This window comes from Ailuropoda melanoleuca, chromosome 1 (assembly GCF_002007445.2).
Source record: "Ailuropoda melanoleuca isolate Jingjing chromosome 1, ASM200744v2, whole genome shotgun sequence".
NCBI classification, from domain to species: domain Eukaryota; kingdom Metazoa; phylum Chordata; class Mammalia; order Carnivora; family Ursidae; genus Ailuropoda; species Ailuropoda melanoleuca.
In genome coordinates this window covers 71404228-71418055 of record NC_048218.1, presented here as the reverse complement: position 1 = coordinate 71418055, position 13828 = coordinate 71404228, and the positions used below count along the sequence as shown (strand labels likewise).

The window sequence follows — 13828 nt, the reverse complement described above, 5'->3', positions numbered from 1 at the left end:
ATATCACATTGGTAGGTTGATTGCAGCCACGATAGGAGTATTTACACCAGAAAAATCAGCAGAGGCTACAAATCAGAGCTCCCACGCCCCCACCAAGAACTGACTGTGAAACCTCTCCTAGCACAGCCCAGCACATCCATTCCTAAGGGGAGGATGTGGTGCCCCTCCCCGCCAGCTGAAGGGGTGCCTGCTGCTGACAGCCCCCAGCTAAGTCCCTCTCCCTCGGAGAACTGCCTGAGCTGAAGGGAACCGCCCCACCCCAGGTCTGCTCTTTCCCCGGCACCCTCCTGCGATGGCTAGCCCCTGCTGGGTGAACAAGCCAGACCTGGCTCAGTTCAGATGCACTCCAGCTCCAAAGTCCCCTTTGGGTTCAGCTGAAGCCTCTGTTGCAGTTGCCCCAGAGAGACAGAGAGACAGTGACTGAGGGACCCAAATGCTCCCCACCAACTTCTTTCTTCTTCATCCTCTCCTGCCTTGAATGATCTGTATTTCTTCAGGTTCTTTCTGGAGTATTTTTCCCAAATAGATGCCTGGGCATCTGGATGATGCATTCCCCCCCCCACCCCGACCAGCAGGATGCATTTTGGCGGGCTCTAGTATCTTTCAGACACTTTCAAGTTCCCATTATCAGAGGTGTAATAGGTGATCCCCATCTCTTTCCTTTTCCTTCATAACTAATGTTTCCCTCTTTGTATTGAAGAGGCAAGGAGGGAAGAGGGAAGAGGGAAGGAGGTTTTCTTCACACCTGTCTTTCAAGAATGTTACCTGGCAGGGCACCTGGGTGGCACAGCGGTTAAGCATCTGCCTTCGGCTCAGGGCGTGATCCCGGCGTTATGGGATCGAGCCCCACGTCAGGCTCCTCTGCTATGAGCCTGCTTCTTCCTCTCCCACTCCCCCTGCTTGTGTTCCCTCTCTCACTGGCTGTCCCTATCTCTGTCAAATAAATAAATAAAATCTTAAAAAAAAAAAATGTTACCTGGTTGGGCTTCGGTGTGTGGCTTTTCAATCCAGGACCCCACGAGCTCTTTGTAAACCTCAGACCCCAGTCTTTTTCACGCAGGGCAGTTGTCTTCTATCATGTCTAGCTTTCCCCTGTCCTTCAGCTGTTTCTTTTTCTCCTCCCGGAGCTCCCGTGATTGCCATCTTCGGTGTCCTGGCTCCAGCCTCCCGGGCTCTTATTTTGCCCATATGATTTCCATCTCTTTGTATCCTTGTTCTGTGTTTGGGGTATTATTGCATTTGATCTTCTAAGTCCATATTCTGATATTCTGCTTTAATTCACTCAATGAGTATTTTAGTTAAAAATATGTTTTAATTCCAGGAAGTCTTTTTTTTTTTTTCCTGGTACTGTGTTTTAATGTCCTTGCAATTTCTGCTCAGGCAGTCAGTGCTATGTGCCAGAGGAACTGTTCGGTGGGCTCTTCTTCTCCCTCTGCCTGCTGAGCCCCCTCACATACACAGTTTTCTTTTATCTGCCCTTTGAAGCTAGGGCCAACTTAGGGTTCCTTAAGTGACGATAGTCCTGGGAGGAGCGGCATATAGGCGGTCAGTTCCAATCAAGCCACCCCAGGAGGAAGGAAGACTCTAGTTCCTCTGTCTTCCCAGGTTCAGCTTCTCTGCAACAGCCTGGGACCAGGGAGGTGGCTCATGAATGCTGACAGAGCCCAGGGCCCACCACACGTAGAGCCCCATCCCCATGCTCTCTGTTGGGTCAAACGGGAGAGAGGCCAGCTGCAGCTCCCGTGCCCAGGTATCTAACTGAGCCCTGCTCGCCCTCGCTCCTCCAGCCTCCACATCCATCGTTCCAGTGGTTGCCTCACCAAGACAAGCACCAGGTTAGAGCTGGAAGTCAAGGGCAGCCAGGGCACCATCTTATGAAAATCTCCATTCCCCCCCCTTGCCTTTCATACAAACAAAGGGTAAACTTGATCTGCTGTGCCCAGGAGATGCCTCATATGCTTAGAAGACCATTAAACTCTTTGTTCTCCACTGGTTTCTTTGGGGGAAGTCCTTCAAAGTTATGTGCAATAATTAAATCTTTTTTGGATAATGGGATTTTTTTTAAAAGTTGTGATCACTGGGAAAATAGGTGAAAAAGGTATAAAATGCGTGTGTGTGTGTGTGTGTATCTCACATCTACAGATCTACAAAATACACCCAGAAAAAAAGTTTGCACGTAACCTGTTACCTGTAGATAATGAATTTATAAATAATTTTTACTGTCTTCTGTTTTCTTATCCAAATTGTCTAATATTTATGGTTTATGAAAGATAAAATATTTATTTTTTTCAATTTTTCATTCAGCAAAACACATTATAAAATGTTTGATGCTCACAAGCATTTCTCGAGAGTGTAAGGAGGGCGGTGGCACACGGCCCTTAGCCTCTCCATCGCCATGTCTGTACAATGAGGGCCCATCTTGAGGACTCCATGCTTTCAGTGGACCCACCAGGCCGTTAGTAACCCGTGAGGGCAAAGGAGAAGCATAGACAGAAGCTTCTTGCCCAGAGTTACCCAGGACGACCCTGTCTAGGATGGACCGAGGCCTGGAATGGGGTTCAGAGGCAAAGCTCACCCACCCCAGATTTCCCTGGTCTCCTCAGATGTCTAGTACTGGCCCCAGTGACCGGACAGTTTCTCAGAACAGAACCATTTCTAGCTTACTGCTGAATCTCCAGCACCAGGGACATGGTCTGACACTTATTGGCCACTCAGTAAATGTTGGTTGAATGAATGAATGAATGAATGAGTGAGTGATTGCATGACCTCTCACCTCACTTGAGACTATAGGACATGTTAGCAGATGGCAATGCTTGCTCTGGGGCTATCTTTGGACTTGCAATCCCATCAAAGTAAGGAACAAAAATCTGAGATGTGTAGAAAGATTTCAGAGCTCAACAAAGGGTGTTCATACTTTCATTTGTTAGGAAGATTTCAGCTCCTGTTGGCCCCTTCAAGAGGCTTCTTTCGAAGAGCTGAGCTCCCTGGCAATGGGCATGACCTACAAGGGGCTGGCTATCTCCTGTGGGGGTTGACACAGAAGGGGCCGTGCGGGCTGTAAAGAGAGACCAAATGTCCTCTAAGTTTCCTTCTGATTCAAACTCTGGCAAATGCGATTCCTGCTTGGGAAGCATTACGCAAATGCGTCTTTTTCTTCCCAAAATATTCTTCAACCCTGACGTCATTCCTGTGCTTATCAAAGATCTCCTTTGAAGCAGTCAACTATGATTCAAAGGAACAGTTGGGTGTGTCCTTGTAGCAACCAGGGGAGTGACAGCCACCTGTTAAGAAAGCCTTCTCTGGGCACCCTGGCCCGGTCTGGGATCTGAGAAGGGGAGTCTTACGGAACTGTCACTGGTCTGTTCCATAGGTCTGTGCCAGATCTAATCCCCAGGAAGAGGTGCTGCAAAACAGGCGACATTCTCAGTAGGCAACAACTGCTCCCGTGTGGGCACCAGCCACTCCAGAACGATGCGGCACTGGAGACGTGGCCTAGAACGGTATCTGCAAGCAGGCTGCATTTGGTTGCTGGATCGTGGGGAGGTCCTGGATGGGGGCCGGGCAGCCAGGGCGACAGGGGAGCACAGAGGAAAGCTAAGAGCAACGGCTATTGAATAACTGGTATAGAAAGCTCTGAAGAGCGTAAGGGCCCGAGTGGCCAGCCTAGTGCACACCAGCTAGACATCGGCCCTGCTCTAAAACCACTTTGGAGGATGGTGACCCTCTGGCACAGGCTGCAACCCCATTGCTCCAAGCCACATTTTATGGAGTTCTTTTATTAGTCTCGCATGTAACCCATAGCCACATCATAAAATTAAACACCCCATTCTGTACATCAAGTCCACTGGCTTCTTGAGCCCTGATTAGCACTGGGCTTTTCCCTTTGGGGGTTGTATTACAGTAACATTATAACTGACGGAAAAGGATTCTTTGCTGGGAGCAGTCAAATCTTTCCAATGACCTCAGTTGATGCCGTAGCCACGGTGTGTCACCCGGTTTCTGAAGCCCCTTTGCCAGTTTCTCTTGGCTTCTTTCATTCCTACCCCTCCCCGCCCCTCCCTCCAGGTCCCTGTCCCTTCCCCGGGCCCTCCAGTGACGTTGAGCGTGGGTGCTCAGATGCGGGCCTGGAGTCAGCAGTCAGGGTAGCCCCAACTCACCCCTGAGAGTAAATTTAGCCCGTGGGTGATATCCCAGATGGAGAGGTTATCTTTAGCCTGGCAGAGGTTAGGAGTCAGTCTGGGCCGCTCTGTGAACCAGCGGAGGGAGTGGGGCAGGAGGAAAGGAAGTGAATATTCCAGCGTCTACAACAGCCTTGCTCAAGTGTGCTCAGGTGGTGGAGAACTAGGAGTCGGGCGTGCTTCCTGAAACATGAGGCCGTTCCGGGAACACCCTGGAATAATGGCCTGTTTCATTCCATCCATGAAGGAGGAACAATTTTAATAGCAGAAAATATGGCTACATTATGGGCAGGCAATATAAAACCACAAGCACACATGTTCTTTAAAAAAAAAGCAACAAACTCAGCGAGATTGGTGGTTTTCAAGCTCTCCCATTCATATGTTAACTGCTCGTTCATTAGTTTTGTTGCCTGCAGGTGCCGAAGGTTTAAGAGTTAAGGAAAATGTGCGGAAAAAATTTTTTACGTGGAAAAATCCCATTACCTGAATTAGGGGAAAGGCCACCGCCATTCGATTTGAAAGGCAGGACATGTCAGTCTGCCTCAGGAATACCAAAGAATGAATCAGCTTGGAAAGAAGGAGGATGCCTTTTCCTGAACTATTCTCGAAAGATTGTAGACTCTTCCTTAGGGAGATCAAAATTCCTTTCCTTGGTATCATCCCGATGCAAGAAATCCTGCCTTTTCACTCACTGGAATCTTCCTCATACCCACTGCCTCTTGTTTGGCCTTCCTTCCCGAACAGTTCATTAGCATCTGTGTCACTACCAGTGGCAACCGAGGTCCCCGTTTGAACCTGAGCTGGAGCTCTGACGTGTCTGGGCTTGTCTGACTGACAATTAGGGGAGAGGCCCTGGAGCCTCCAGAGGGAGCTTGTTCTGTGGGAAAGGTGACCCGAGGGACCCGGGCTAACCCAGGAAGGCAGTCCTGTCCAACAAAGGAGAAGAGCAATTAATTCTGAGTCCTTTGGCCAAACACGCGTTGGACTCCTATCTGAGTCTTATCAGGAGCGGCAGGACCATAAGGAAAAACTGAGAAGACCATGGTGTTGGAGTTTTGCAAGAATTCAGAGAGCAGACAGAACTTCGGGACCTCACTACTGGAACTTCACACAGAGGGAAGGGAGACGGGAAGAACCTTCTTCCTCATTCCCCAGAGCTTTGGCTCCAGAGCGCCTAGGGTGCCCAACTGTAACTTGAGTGGCCAGCAGGAACAGGCCCCAGGGGTTCCTAGGACAAGTCAGGGAGGTCGTACAGGGGGCTGGAAATCCTTGGCTATAGGCAGCCATAGCGTCCAGGGCCACAAAGAAGACGTCTGTCCTCAGACAGTGAGACCTGGGGCCACCCAGCTTACTTTGCCATGCACTTAAATAATTAAGTCACCTTTTGTCCTTTGCTTTTTTAGATTACATGATGCCAGTGTGGTCCCCTTTATTGTAACATTATATGAGTGCACTGTGGTCCCCCTTACTCAGAAGTTACTTTATTCATCTCTGTGACTCTCCCTCCTACCAGTATGCCGCAGAGTAACCAAGAAATGACAGGACAGTTATAAATAATGAGAGTCTACCCAATAAATACCTAGCTGATCTCCGTCGGTACACTCCTTAAGACCCACCCTCGCAGCATGGTGGTACTTGCTAAAACGGCCTAACATTTCCTAGCCGGATCAAATCTGTGTCCAAGCACATCTCCTTGGATCCTTTTTCCATTATTCTTGGACCAGACCTGTCTTTTCCCAGGTAGTATTTGAGATATCCAGATTTAATCATTCCACCATTATACCATTATTACTAGGCATCGCCATAATGTGCAAGACTAGTTCTCCAGTTCTCAAGGTCAATGAACCCTAAGTCTTTTTCCGGATCACCAACAACCATAACAACATCACCATGACCTGCAAAGGCATTGAGTATGTCCACAACCACCTCATTAGTTCATCATAAAAAATGTAAAAATATTGTATCCTACGTGGCTTCTCTGGGCAAAGAAACGCTGAGTGATGGCTGCCTCTGGGCAGGAAGATGACAAGCTAAGGGTCTAGTTGGACCCTTGGGATCATTTGAATATTTAAATCATGTGCACATATCCCATTTCCAATTAAAATGTTTTAAAGCAAGCTCTAAACAAACAGAAATACAACAAAGTACCAGACGCAGCCCTGCCCCTCGCAGCACTGGTGCTCACAGGTGCTCATAGTTGACACTGTACCCTTTGGAGTCAAGGGTCCACACCGTGTCATTGGCCCCACGGAAAGCCTCGCTGAAATCAAGAAGGATTATGCAATGATCCGCCTGGCTCTCGGCCCTGACAGTCCGTTCCTCATAACTGGGCTGACAAGACTTCCTGCTATGCCCAGGTCCCGGGACTAATCCTGGTCCTCGTCTGGAGGGATTTTAAGGGACTTCAGGCTTAGGTGACTGACTCTGCCTTTGTATTCCCTTGGCAGAGGGTGGTCCAGACCTTCTCTGGTGGGGACACCCGTCGTGTCTATTTTTAGTTTGCTTGATCATGAAATCCATCAAGAGGTGCAGGGAGGCATCTATGAGATCAGAAGCTTTCCCAGTCCCCCCATTTATTGACCAAATGCAGTTACTAAGAAACTCTTATGTGCAGGATATTAAACCAGGCCTGGTGCAGGAGTGAGTAAAAAGGGGAAGGAATAGACCTGTGCCTCCAGGAGCTCACAGTCTAGTAACAAACACAGAAAGAGCCCAGAGCTTGACTGCGTATAGGCAAGTGTGACAAAGGACAGAGTGAAAGACTGCTTTCGGTCAGAGGCTGGGAGATAAAGGGGCAGCCCAAGAAAACTTTTGGGAGGGATGACTTTGCTCACTTGAAAGCTGGTGGGATTTCAGTAGCTGCAGATAGAGCCTGCCAGATCCAGGCCATGGCCTGGGAAGGTGAGCCCCGTTCACACAACATAAAGGCTCCGCATTTCCTCGGGAAGAACACAAAATGGAAGGCGAAAGGAGCTGCGCCCTGGGAGCCTCTCTGTGTAGCACTGCCTTCCTCTCACCCGGACTTCCTGCTCCATCCCTAATAACATCCTTGCACCCCCCCCCCAGCCCTCCCCAACTCTCCTGCCTGGCTGCTGCACTCTGAGGCTTGCTGTCTGTTCTCGAAAGTCAGGGAGATTTAGAGGTTGTGCACGGGCCCCGGTGGTGCCATGCTGCCAGGGTTCGAATCCTGGCCCGGCCACTGATTTCCTGAGTCATCTTACATGAGTCGCTTACCCTCTCCCAGCCTCGGTTTCACCATCTGTCAAATGGCATCATAACGGCACCTCCCTCCTAAAGTCACTGTGAGGATTAAAGTTAGTGCTCCCAGAGCATTCGAGCAGCGCCTGCCTTGGTGTCTGATCTTGGCTACTTCGAGCCCCGGGTGGCAGCCACTCTACACTGGACTGTCTGTCCTCGTGAACTCCAGTACCTTGGGGACCAGGGTCACGGCTCTTCATCTAGGACTGTCTCAGTCTGCGGGCTCAGAGGTGTCCAGCAAAGTAGGTATGCAATTACTATCTTCGGAAGGGAGGAACAACACGGGGCCATGAAAAAGAAAAACAAAAAACAAAACGAGTCAAGTCCAAATGCAAAGACAAAGCAACATACATGAAATGATGGGAAATGAACGTGGAACAGTCAGTGTAGGGCTCAGAATTCGCCCCCCTTCGGAGGAGAAAAACTCCTGTCTCCCCGCTCCATCTCTCAACAGGGCACTAGCGTCTGGGAGGGAAGGATTTCGCCCTGCCCTTCCAGGCTCCGCGGGCCGGGCGCTCCCTCCCCGGCGGGCGGTCCCGCCCCCACCGCAACCCCTCCCACCTCACCCCCGCCCCCCAGCCTGGCCGCAGCCCTGACCTCGGCTCCCACGCGGGCCAGCAGCCGGCGGGCGGGCGGGGCAGGAAGGGGGAGACGCGGCTCCGGGCACCCGAGATCCTTAACTGCCGCGTCCAAAGCCCTGGCTGATCTAATCAGTGTGGGAAAGGAGCGCGGGCCGGCCAGCCTGCCGCAGACGCCGCCTCTTTTCCTAAACGTTATCGCCGCGCACAGCCGCTGATAAAGACCCGGCAATAAGCGGGCGGCCGGAGTGTGCCGGGGGCCGGGCTGCGGGCGCACGCCCGCCCCGGCCCCGCGGCTCCCGGGGGAGGTGAATCACGCGCCGGGCTGGAAGGAGTTCCGTGCTCCCCTGCGCCGCAGACCCGCGCCATAAATAACCAGGCATTCCTCCCCTGTCCAGAAACCCCTCACCTTTTGTTTTATGGATTCAATAAAAACCCCAGGAGTTTTTCTTCTGGCTGCCTGGCCAGCCCTCCTTCCCAGGGGAGGTGAGTGCGCTGGCCTGACTTATCCTCTGGCCTCTGGTTAAGCTCCTGGGGCCCACATTGGGCCCCAGCCTGTGGCTCCTTGATCACCGATCCCCTTGGGCTCCTACACGAAGAGAGGGACTGGGGCGGGGGCGGGGGGTGGCGCTTGCATTCCCTAGTGGCAGGTGATGAGGACTGGTTCCCCCAAAACTCACCTTGGATGTGTGTTTGGAGAAGTTGCTGATGCCAAGTCATGGCAGGAACCCGGGGCTCTGGGTTTGGCCTGCGCCCAGAGCATTAAAGGCAAAGAGGGAGCAGTACCCAGGCTGCAAAGGCCCCGACGGACCCCCACCACTTAAACTACAGCGCGTTTGAAAGTGGAAGTGCCTCAGATGTTATTTGGCAGATCTGAGGATGTGCATTCTTTGGTTCTTGAAATTGTGTCGGGAGGTCCCCCACATTAGCCCCCCGCACAGCTTGGAGACTGAGGTTTGAGGAAGAGGGGCAAGTAGTAAGCAATATAGAAAGACGGGGATGTGCAGAGCAGTCCAAGCCGGACCCTGGTCCCTTGCCGCCGGACCCTGGTCCCTTGCCCAGCTCTGCTACCACCTGGCTCTGGGCCCTGGTGCAGCCACTGCCCCTGTCTGGGCCTCGGCTTCCTCATCGGTCTGTCTAGCGAGTGAATAAAATCTGAAAGGATCCTCCAGCTTTCCTACTGTGTAGGAAATAACATCCTGTTTATAAATCACTACATTTCTGAGGTGCCCTCTCACAGGCCCCTCTGAGAAACACTGTTTTGTCCTCTCGGAAGAAACTGTGGCACGGCCAGCTTCTGGAACTTACCCCTGGTTAGTAAGGTTAACACTGGACTTTACCCCTCGTGGAAGTCACAGAGATCCAGAGTCCCTCGGGCCAGAAGGAAAACCACCTGTGAGGCAAAAAGCCATTTAAAAATAAAATCCTACCTACCCTAACAGCGTTAGCTCGGGGCTTCTTGGGGACCCCAGTCTAAGGGGCCCAATGACTGTGGCTCTGCTTCATGTGAGAGGGACTGGTTGGCTAAGAACACCTAATCTAGAAAAGCCAATGTTTCCCTCAGTGGGAAACAAAGCTAGGAGGAAAGGGACCTCTGATGGCAGCTCTAGAGGTGGAAAAACTTGGTGGGAGTCCTAACGAGGCTGCCTTGGGTGTAAGGCTCCCTGGGCGTGTGCGTGGGAGCCTCCCCTCCAGCCACGGCCAAGAGGAGGAGTTCCCTCACGAAGAAATGGACAAAGGCCCGCTTCTTCCAGAACCCATTTCTGACACTACCACATGTCCCAAGGGAACGTGTGGCCCCAGACAGACTTCATTTCCTGATCTCTGGACAGAAAGCCACTCAGTCTTTTTCCCTCATTTGCATGATGTCAAAAAAAAAAAATGAGTCATACTGAATTGTCATTTGTTAAGAAATTTTGGCAAGAAGTTCCCAACTGAGCCTGGAGTTGATTTCTCAGAAAAGGACCGCATACTAACTCAAACACTGATTTATTATGTGACAGGGATCACCGTCTTGGGCCTCAGTTTTCCCATCCGTGAATCCTGATGTGTTTCCTTCCACTGTAACCTACTGGGCCTCTAGCATAGTCAGGACTATCGTAACTAGAAGTAAGATTTTAAACTTTCCAGGGCAGAGATGAGTTAGGGAAACTTCTCTAAATATGACTCTTCCACCATCGTTCTTGCTTTCTAGTTTGCTGCTGTGAAGGTCAGCAACCAAGGCAAAAAAAGAGAACTCGTCAAAAAGACAGGGCTCCGTGTCAAGATTGGGGTTAATCTGCCGATTATTTTATAATAGCAGTGGCTCTGAACCTTTCACAGTCACAGAACTTTGTAGAATTTGATGAAAACTGTGCGCTCCTCTCTCTCCCCTCCCCCCAAATGCACATACAAATACATACCTGTCTTGGTAGATCATTTCAGGGGTTCACAGACCCCTGAAGCCCCATCCAAGGACCCTGTTAGGAAATATTACATAATAAATATTTAATAAACTATTGATCCTCGGTTTCTTTATCTGTACAAAGGAAATACAGTTCACCTGCAGCCAGTTTCATGAAAAAGGAGGAGGCTAGCTAGGCCTGGGCTATTAACACGTATTGGTTCTCTGCCTGGCAGCCATGAAATATGGATGCAATTCGATTGCCATCATCGGCCCTAGTCATTCCCTCTTCTGTTTCACGGGATGTAAATTGCCGCGCGAGACAGCAGCAGCCCTGGCTCGTGAAATTCCCGAAGCAAACCCTTCTGGTAAGCCAGCGCTATAAGTCTTCGGACTTGCTTGTTAGAGACGTAATGAGTCCCCACGGAGACCAAAGGGAAGGCTGGAGGTAGCTCTGCAGGCACTCAAAGGGTAATAACCACCAAGGTAGGAATGTCCCAAATGATACCCCTGTGGCTTTAAAAGTCAATGTAACTTTCCAACGAGTCTTCCTTTCTCCCCGAGTATGTTGTAATATTAGAGAAACGAACTCACTGAAGCAAAACCAGGGTTTAGGGGAAACGCTTTTGATGACGTTATCGGCTAATATGTTACATAGAGCCAGTCCATTTGGTACAAGGAGCCAAACCTCCATGTCTATATCACCCGTATAATGAAGGGATGAGACTAGACCCTGTGGTCCTTGATCTTCCTGGGTTCACATATTCCTTGAGAATGGGATGTATGCTGTGGCCCCTGGCAGAAAACAGACATGCACTGGACACGGACTCTCACATGCTTTTACTTACAATTTCGGGGCCTTGCAGAAGGCTGGCGATCCAGCCGTGATGAAACACGAGATTCATAGAAGCTGCATTCCCCTCCCTCCCCCAATGCCTCTCCTGCCTCAGTTGCTAAAGGGTCTTCGAATCCCCTGACAAGTCCATCTGTGGCTCCAGGGCCGAGTTCTTGACCGTTTCTCCAAGACTCTGCAAACAGAGGAGGGAGGGAAGTGTTCTTCCTGTGGCTACTGTGAAAATAGCCATGCTCTGAACACCCCGTGTGGGCTGTTTAGGAAGCAAAGTCCAACAGCAGTCTCCCAGACAATGGCATGCAACCATAACTCAAGGTTTTGTTTTGGTTTGTTTTGTTTTTGTGGAGATGAGGAATGAGGGGGGATGGGGGGACCGGAACATGGGATAAAGAGTAGGGTGTAGCCAGAACACGCAGAAGGCACGGTGCTCGGAGAAGTGTCGAGAAAGCCTGGACGAGCAGCCGTCTTCCCTGTGTGGGAAGCTCTGCGGCTTCTCAGCAGACAGAGGGGCTCCTCCTCCAGCACCTGTGGGCTGCCTGACTGTGGCTCATAAACATTCCCTGCCCCTCCCTGGGGAGAGAGGCTATTTCTCCTCCTCGCTGTCATCAAACTTGGCCATATGGTTTGCCCTGGCCGGGGAAATGAGCAGAAGTGACACCCTTCACTTCCAGGCAGAAGATTCAAGAGCCACCTTGAGGTTTACCACACGCTTTTCTCTCTCTGCCACAAGACTGGCCATCTTCCAAATCGACCGCTCCGTCAGCATGGTCCCAGAGCGAAGGCAGCCTGGAGCAGTCCTGCAGTCAGCCTGTCAGAAACTTCAGGCAAGTGCGAGAAAAAATGTTTGGCTTGTGAGCTATTGAGATCTTGGAGTTGTCTGTGACAGTCGCAGAGCCAAACCCAAGGTACGGATACAGTATCTTTTTTTGGAAAGGCAGAGAGAAGGGCACCCGGAACCGCCCTCACTAATGGGCAGGGCTGTGACGACAGCACCGGCCGATATCAGCAGGGGGCAGGTGCACACCCCTTCCATCTTTCCCTCTCCCTGACACTGCGAACAGTACCCTCCCTACCCACCACCAGCCAAGCACTCGTGGGCCCGGCCGGGAGCCCAAATGTCAAGCCACCTGGAGTGGGTTGAGTGGTAGCCCCCCAAAAGATATGTCTCTATCTTAACTCTCCAAACCCATGAATGGGACCTGATTTGAGAAAAGGGTCTTTGCAGATGTGATTAAATAAGGATCTCTAAGTAAGCCCCCTTCATTTCCCAGCACGCACTCTACGTCCAATGACAAGCACCCTCCTGAAGGGGAAGAGGGGAAAACAGAGGCAGAAACTGGATGACAAGGACACGGGGAGCCATCAGACGCTGAAGGAAGAAAGGGACGATGCTCCCCTGGAGCTCTCGGAGGGAGCCGGAGACCCTGCTGACATCGGCATTTCAGACTTCCGGCCTCCAGAACCATAAGAAAATAAATTTCTGTTGTTTCAAGCCACCCCGTTTGTAGTAATCAGTTACGGCCGCGGTAGAAAACTAATGCCCCCCTTGGCAAGATACCTTTTCTTCATGAGTTCCTCCCTCTAACATAACTCTTAAAGGCAAGAACGACAAACCAGTACACTAATGGATTAGGAAGAAAGCCTCGCGTTCTCTCTACCCAGTCCCCAGGGCAGGGCCGCAATTATGTGCGAAGGGGAGAATGCCAGCTCACAAGACCGGCTGGGCTATTTCCTCTCCGGAGGGGACACCAGCCGTGAGAGACGTTGACTCCCTGATTACGGGCTGTGCAGAAACTGATGTTCAAAATAAAGAGCTCCTGGAACCAGAGCCCAGGGGCGGTGCACGCAGTTCTAGCGTCTCGAGGACGGAGAGGTCATGTCCAACACACTCACATTGAAGGTTCAGGCGCACAAGAGAGTTTAAAGGATTTTTTGCACATTTTTTCGCTTTGTTGGGGACGCTGAGGCCCAGCGAGGGGTGCAGTCTGCCCAGGGTCACATAAGAATTAGGGGCTGATTCCTGCCCCACCATTCAGCACAGGAAGGGGCTTACTTCTCCAGTGGAGTCTGGCCGTCAGCCTCGGTGCTGTAGCCCCTCCCCACCAGGAACGGGGCTCTAACCACCGAACTGGTCCAGCTGGCATAGGTCCTTTATAAGGCCTCCACTCTACTAGCTTGGGTGCTTCACTCAGTACCATTTAAGCATCCTAAAAGCATGGTCATCCCACATCAAACACCATTTTTTTAAGGGGGGGTGCAGAGGGAGAGAGAGAATCCCAAGTAGGCTCCACACCCAGCAGGGAACCCAACACGGGGCTCGATCTCACAACCCTGAGATCATGCCCTGAGCCAAAATCAAGGGTCAGACGCTTAACCCGACTGAGCCACCCAGGTGCCCCAAACATCATTTTTACCTTAAAATGTTTCCATAGTTCTTTTATAATTTTTGCTTTGGAAAGTAATTGCTTATAACTAACTTGTTTGATTTTAGATGTTCTGCCATGGTCTCAGCAATCCTCATTCAGACTCAAGAACCCTGAACCATAGACTGTTTGCAAATGCAATGAAATGTTTATGA

At 50.9% G+C, this 13828-nt stretch overlaps 1 long non-coding RNA gene across 31 annotated transcripts in view; it reads right to left on the bottom strand.

Annotated features, from left to right (window-relative positions):
- Positions 1-13828, bottom strand: part of LOC105239529 — a 159750-nt gene that overhangs the window by 42997 nt on the left and 102925 nt on the right. For 24 of the 31 annotated variants that reach the window (XR_004625662.1, XR_004625661.1, XR_004625669.1 and 21 more), the window contains 4 exons: positions 11246-11425; positions 10417-10473; positions 9323-9407; positions 977-7697 (listed from right to left, as the gene is read on the bottom strand). This is a non-coding gene — a long non-coding RNA (uncharacterized LOC105239529). Of the gene's footprint in view, positions 1-976; positions 7698-9322; positions 9408-10416; positions 10474-11245; positions 11426-11941; positions 12069-13828 lie in introns of all 31 variants that reach the window. The other 7 variants (XR_004625682.1, XR_004625683.1, XR_004625681.1 and 4 more) reach the window with 6 other exon arrangements.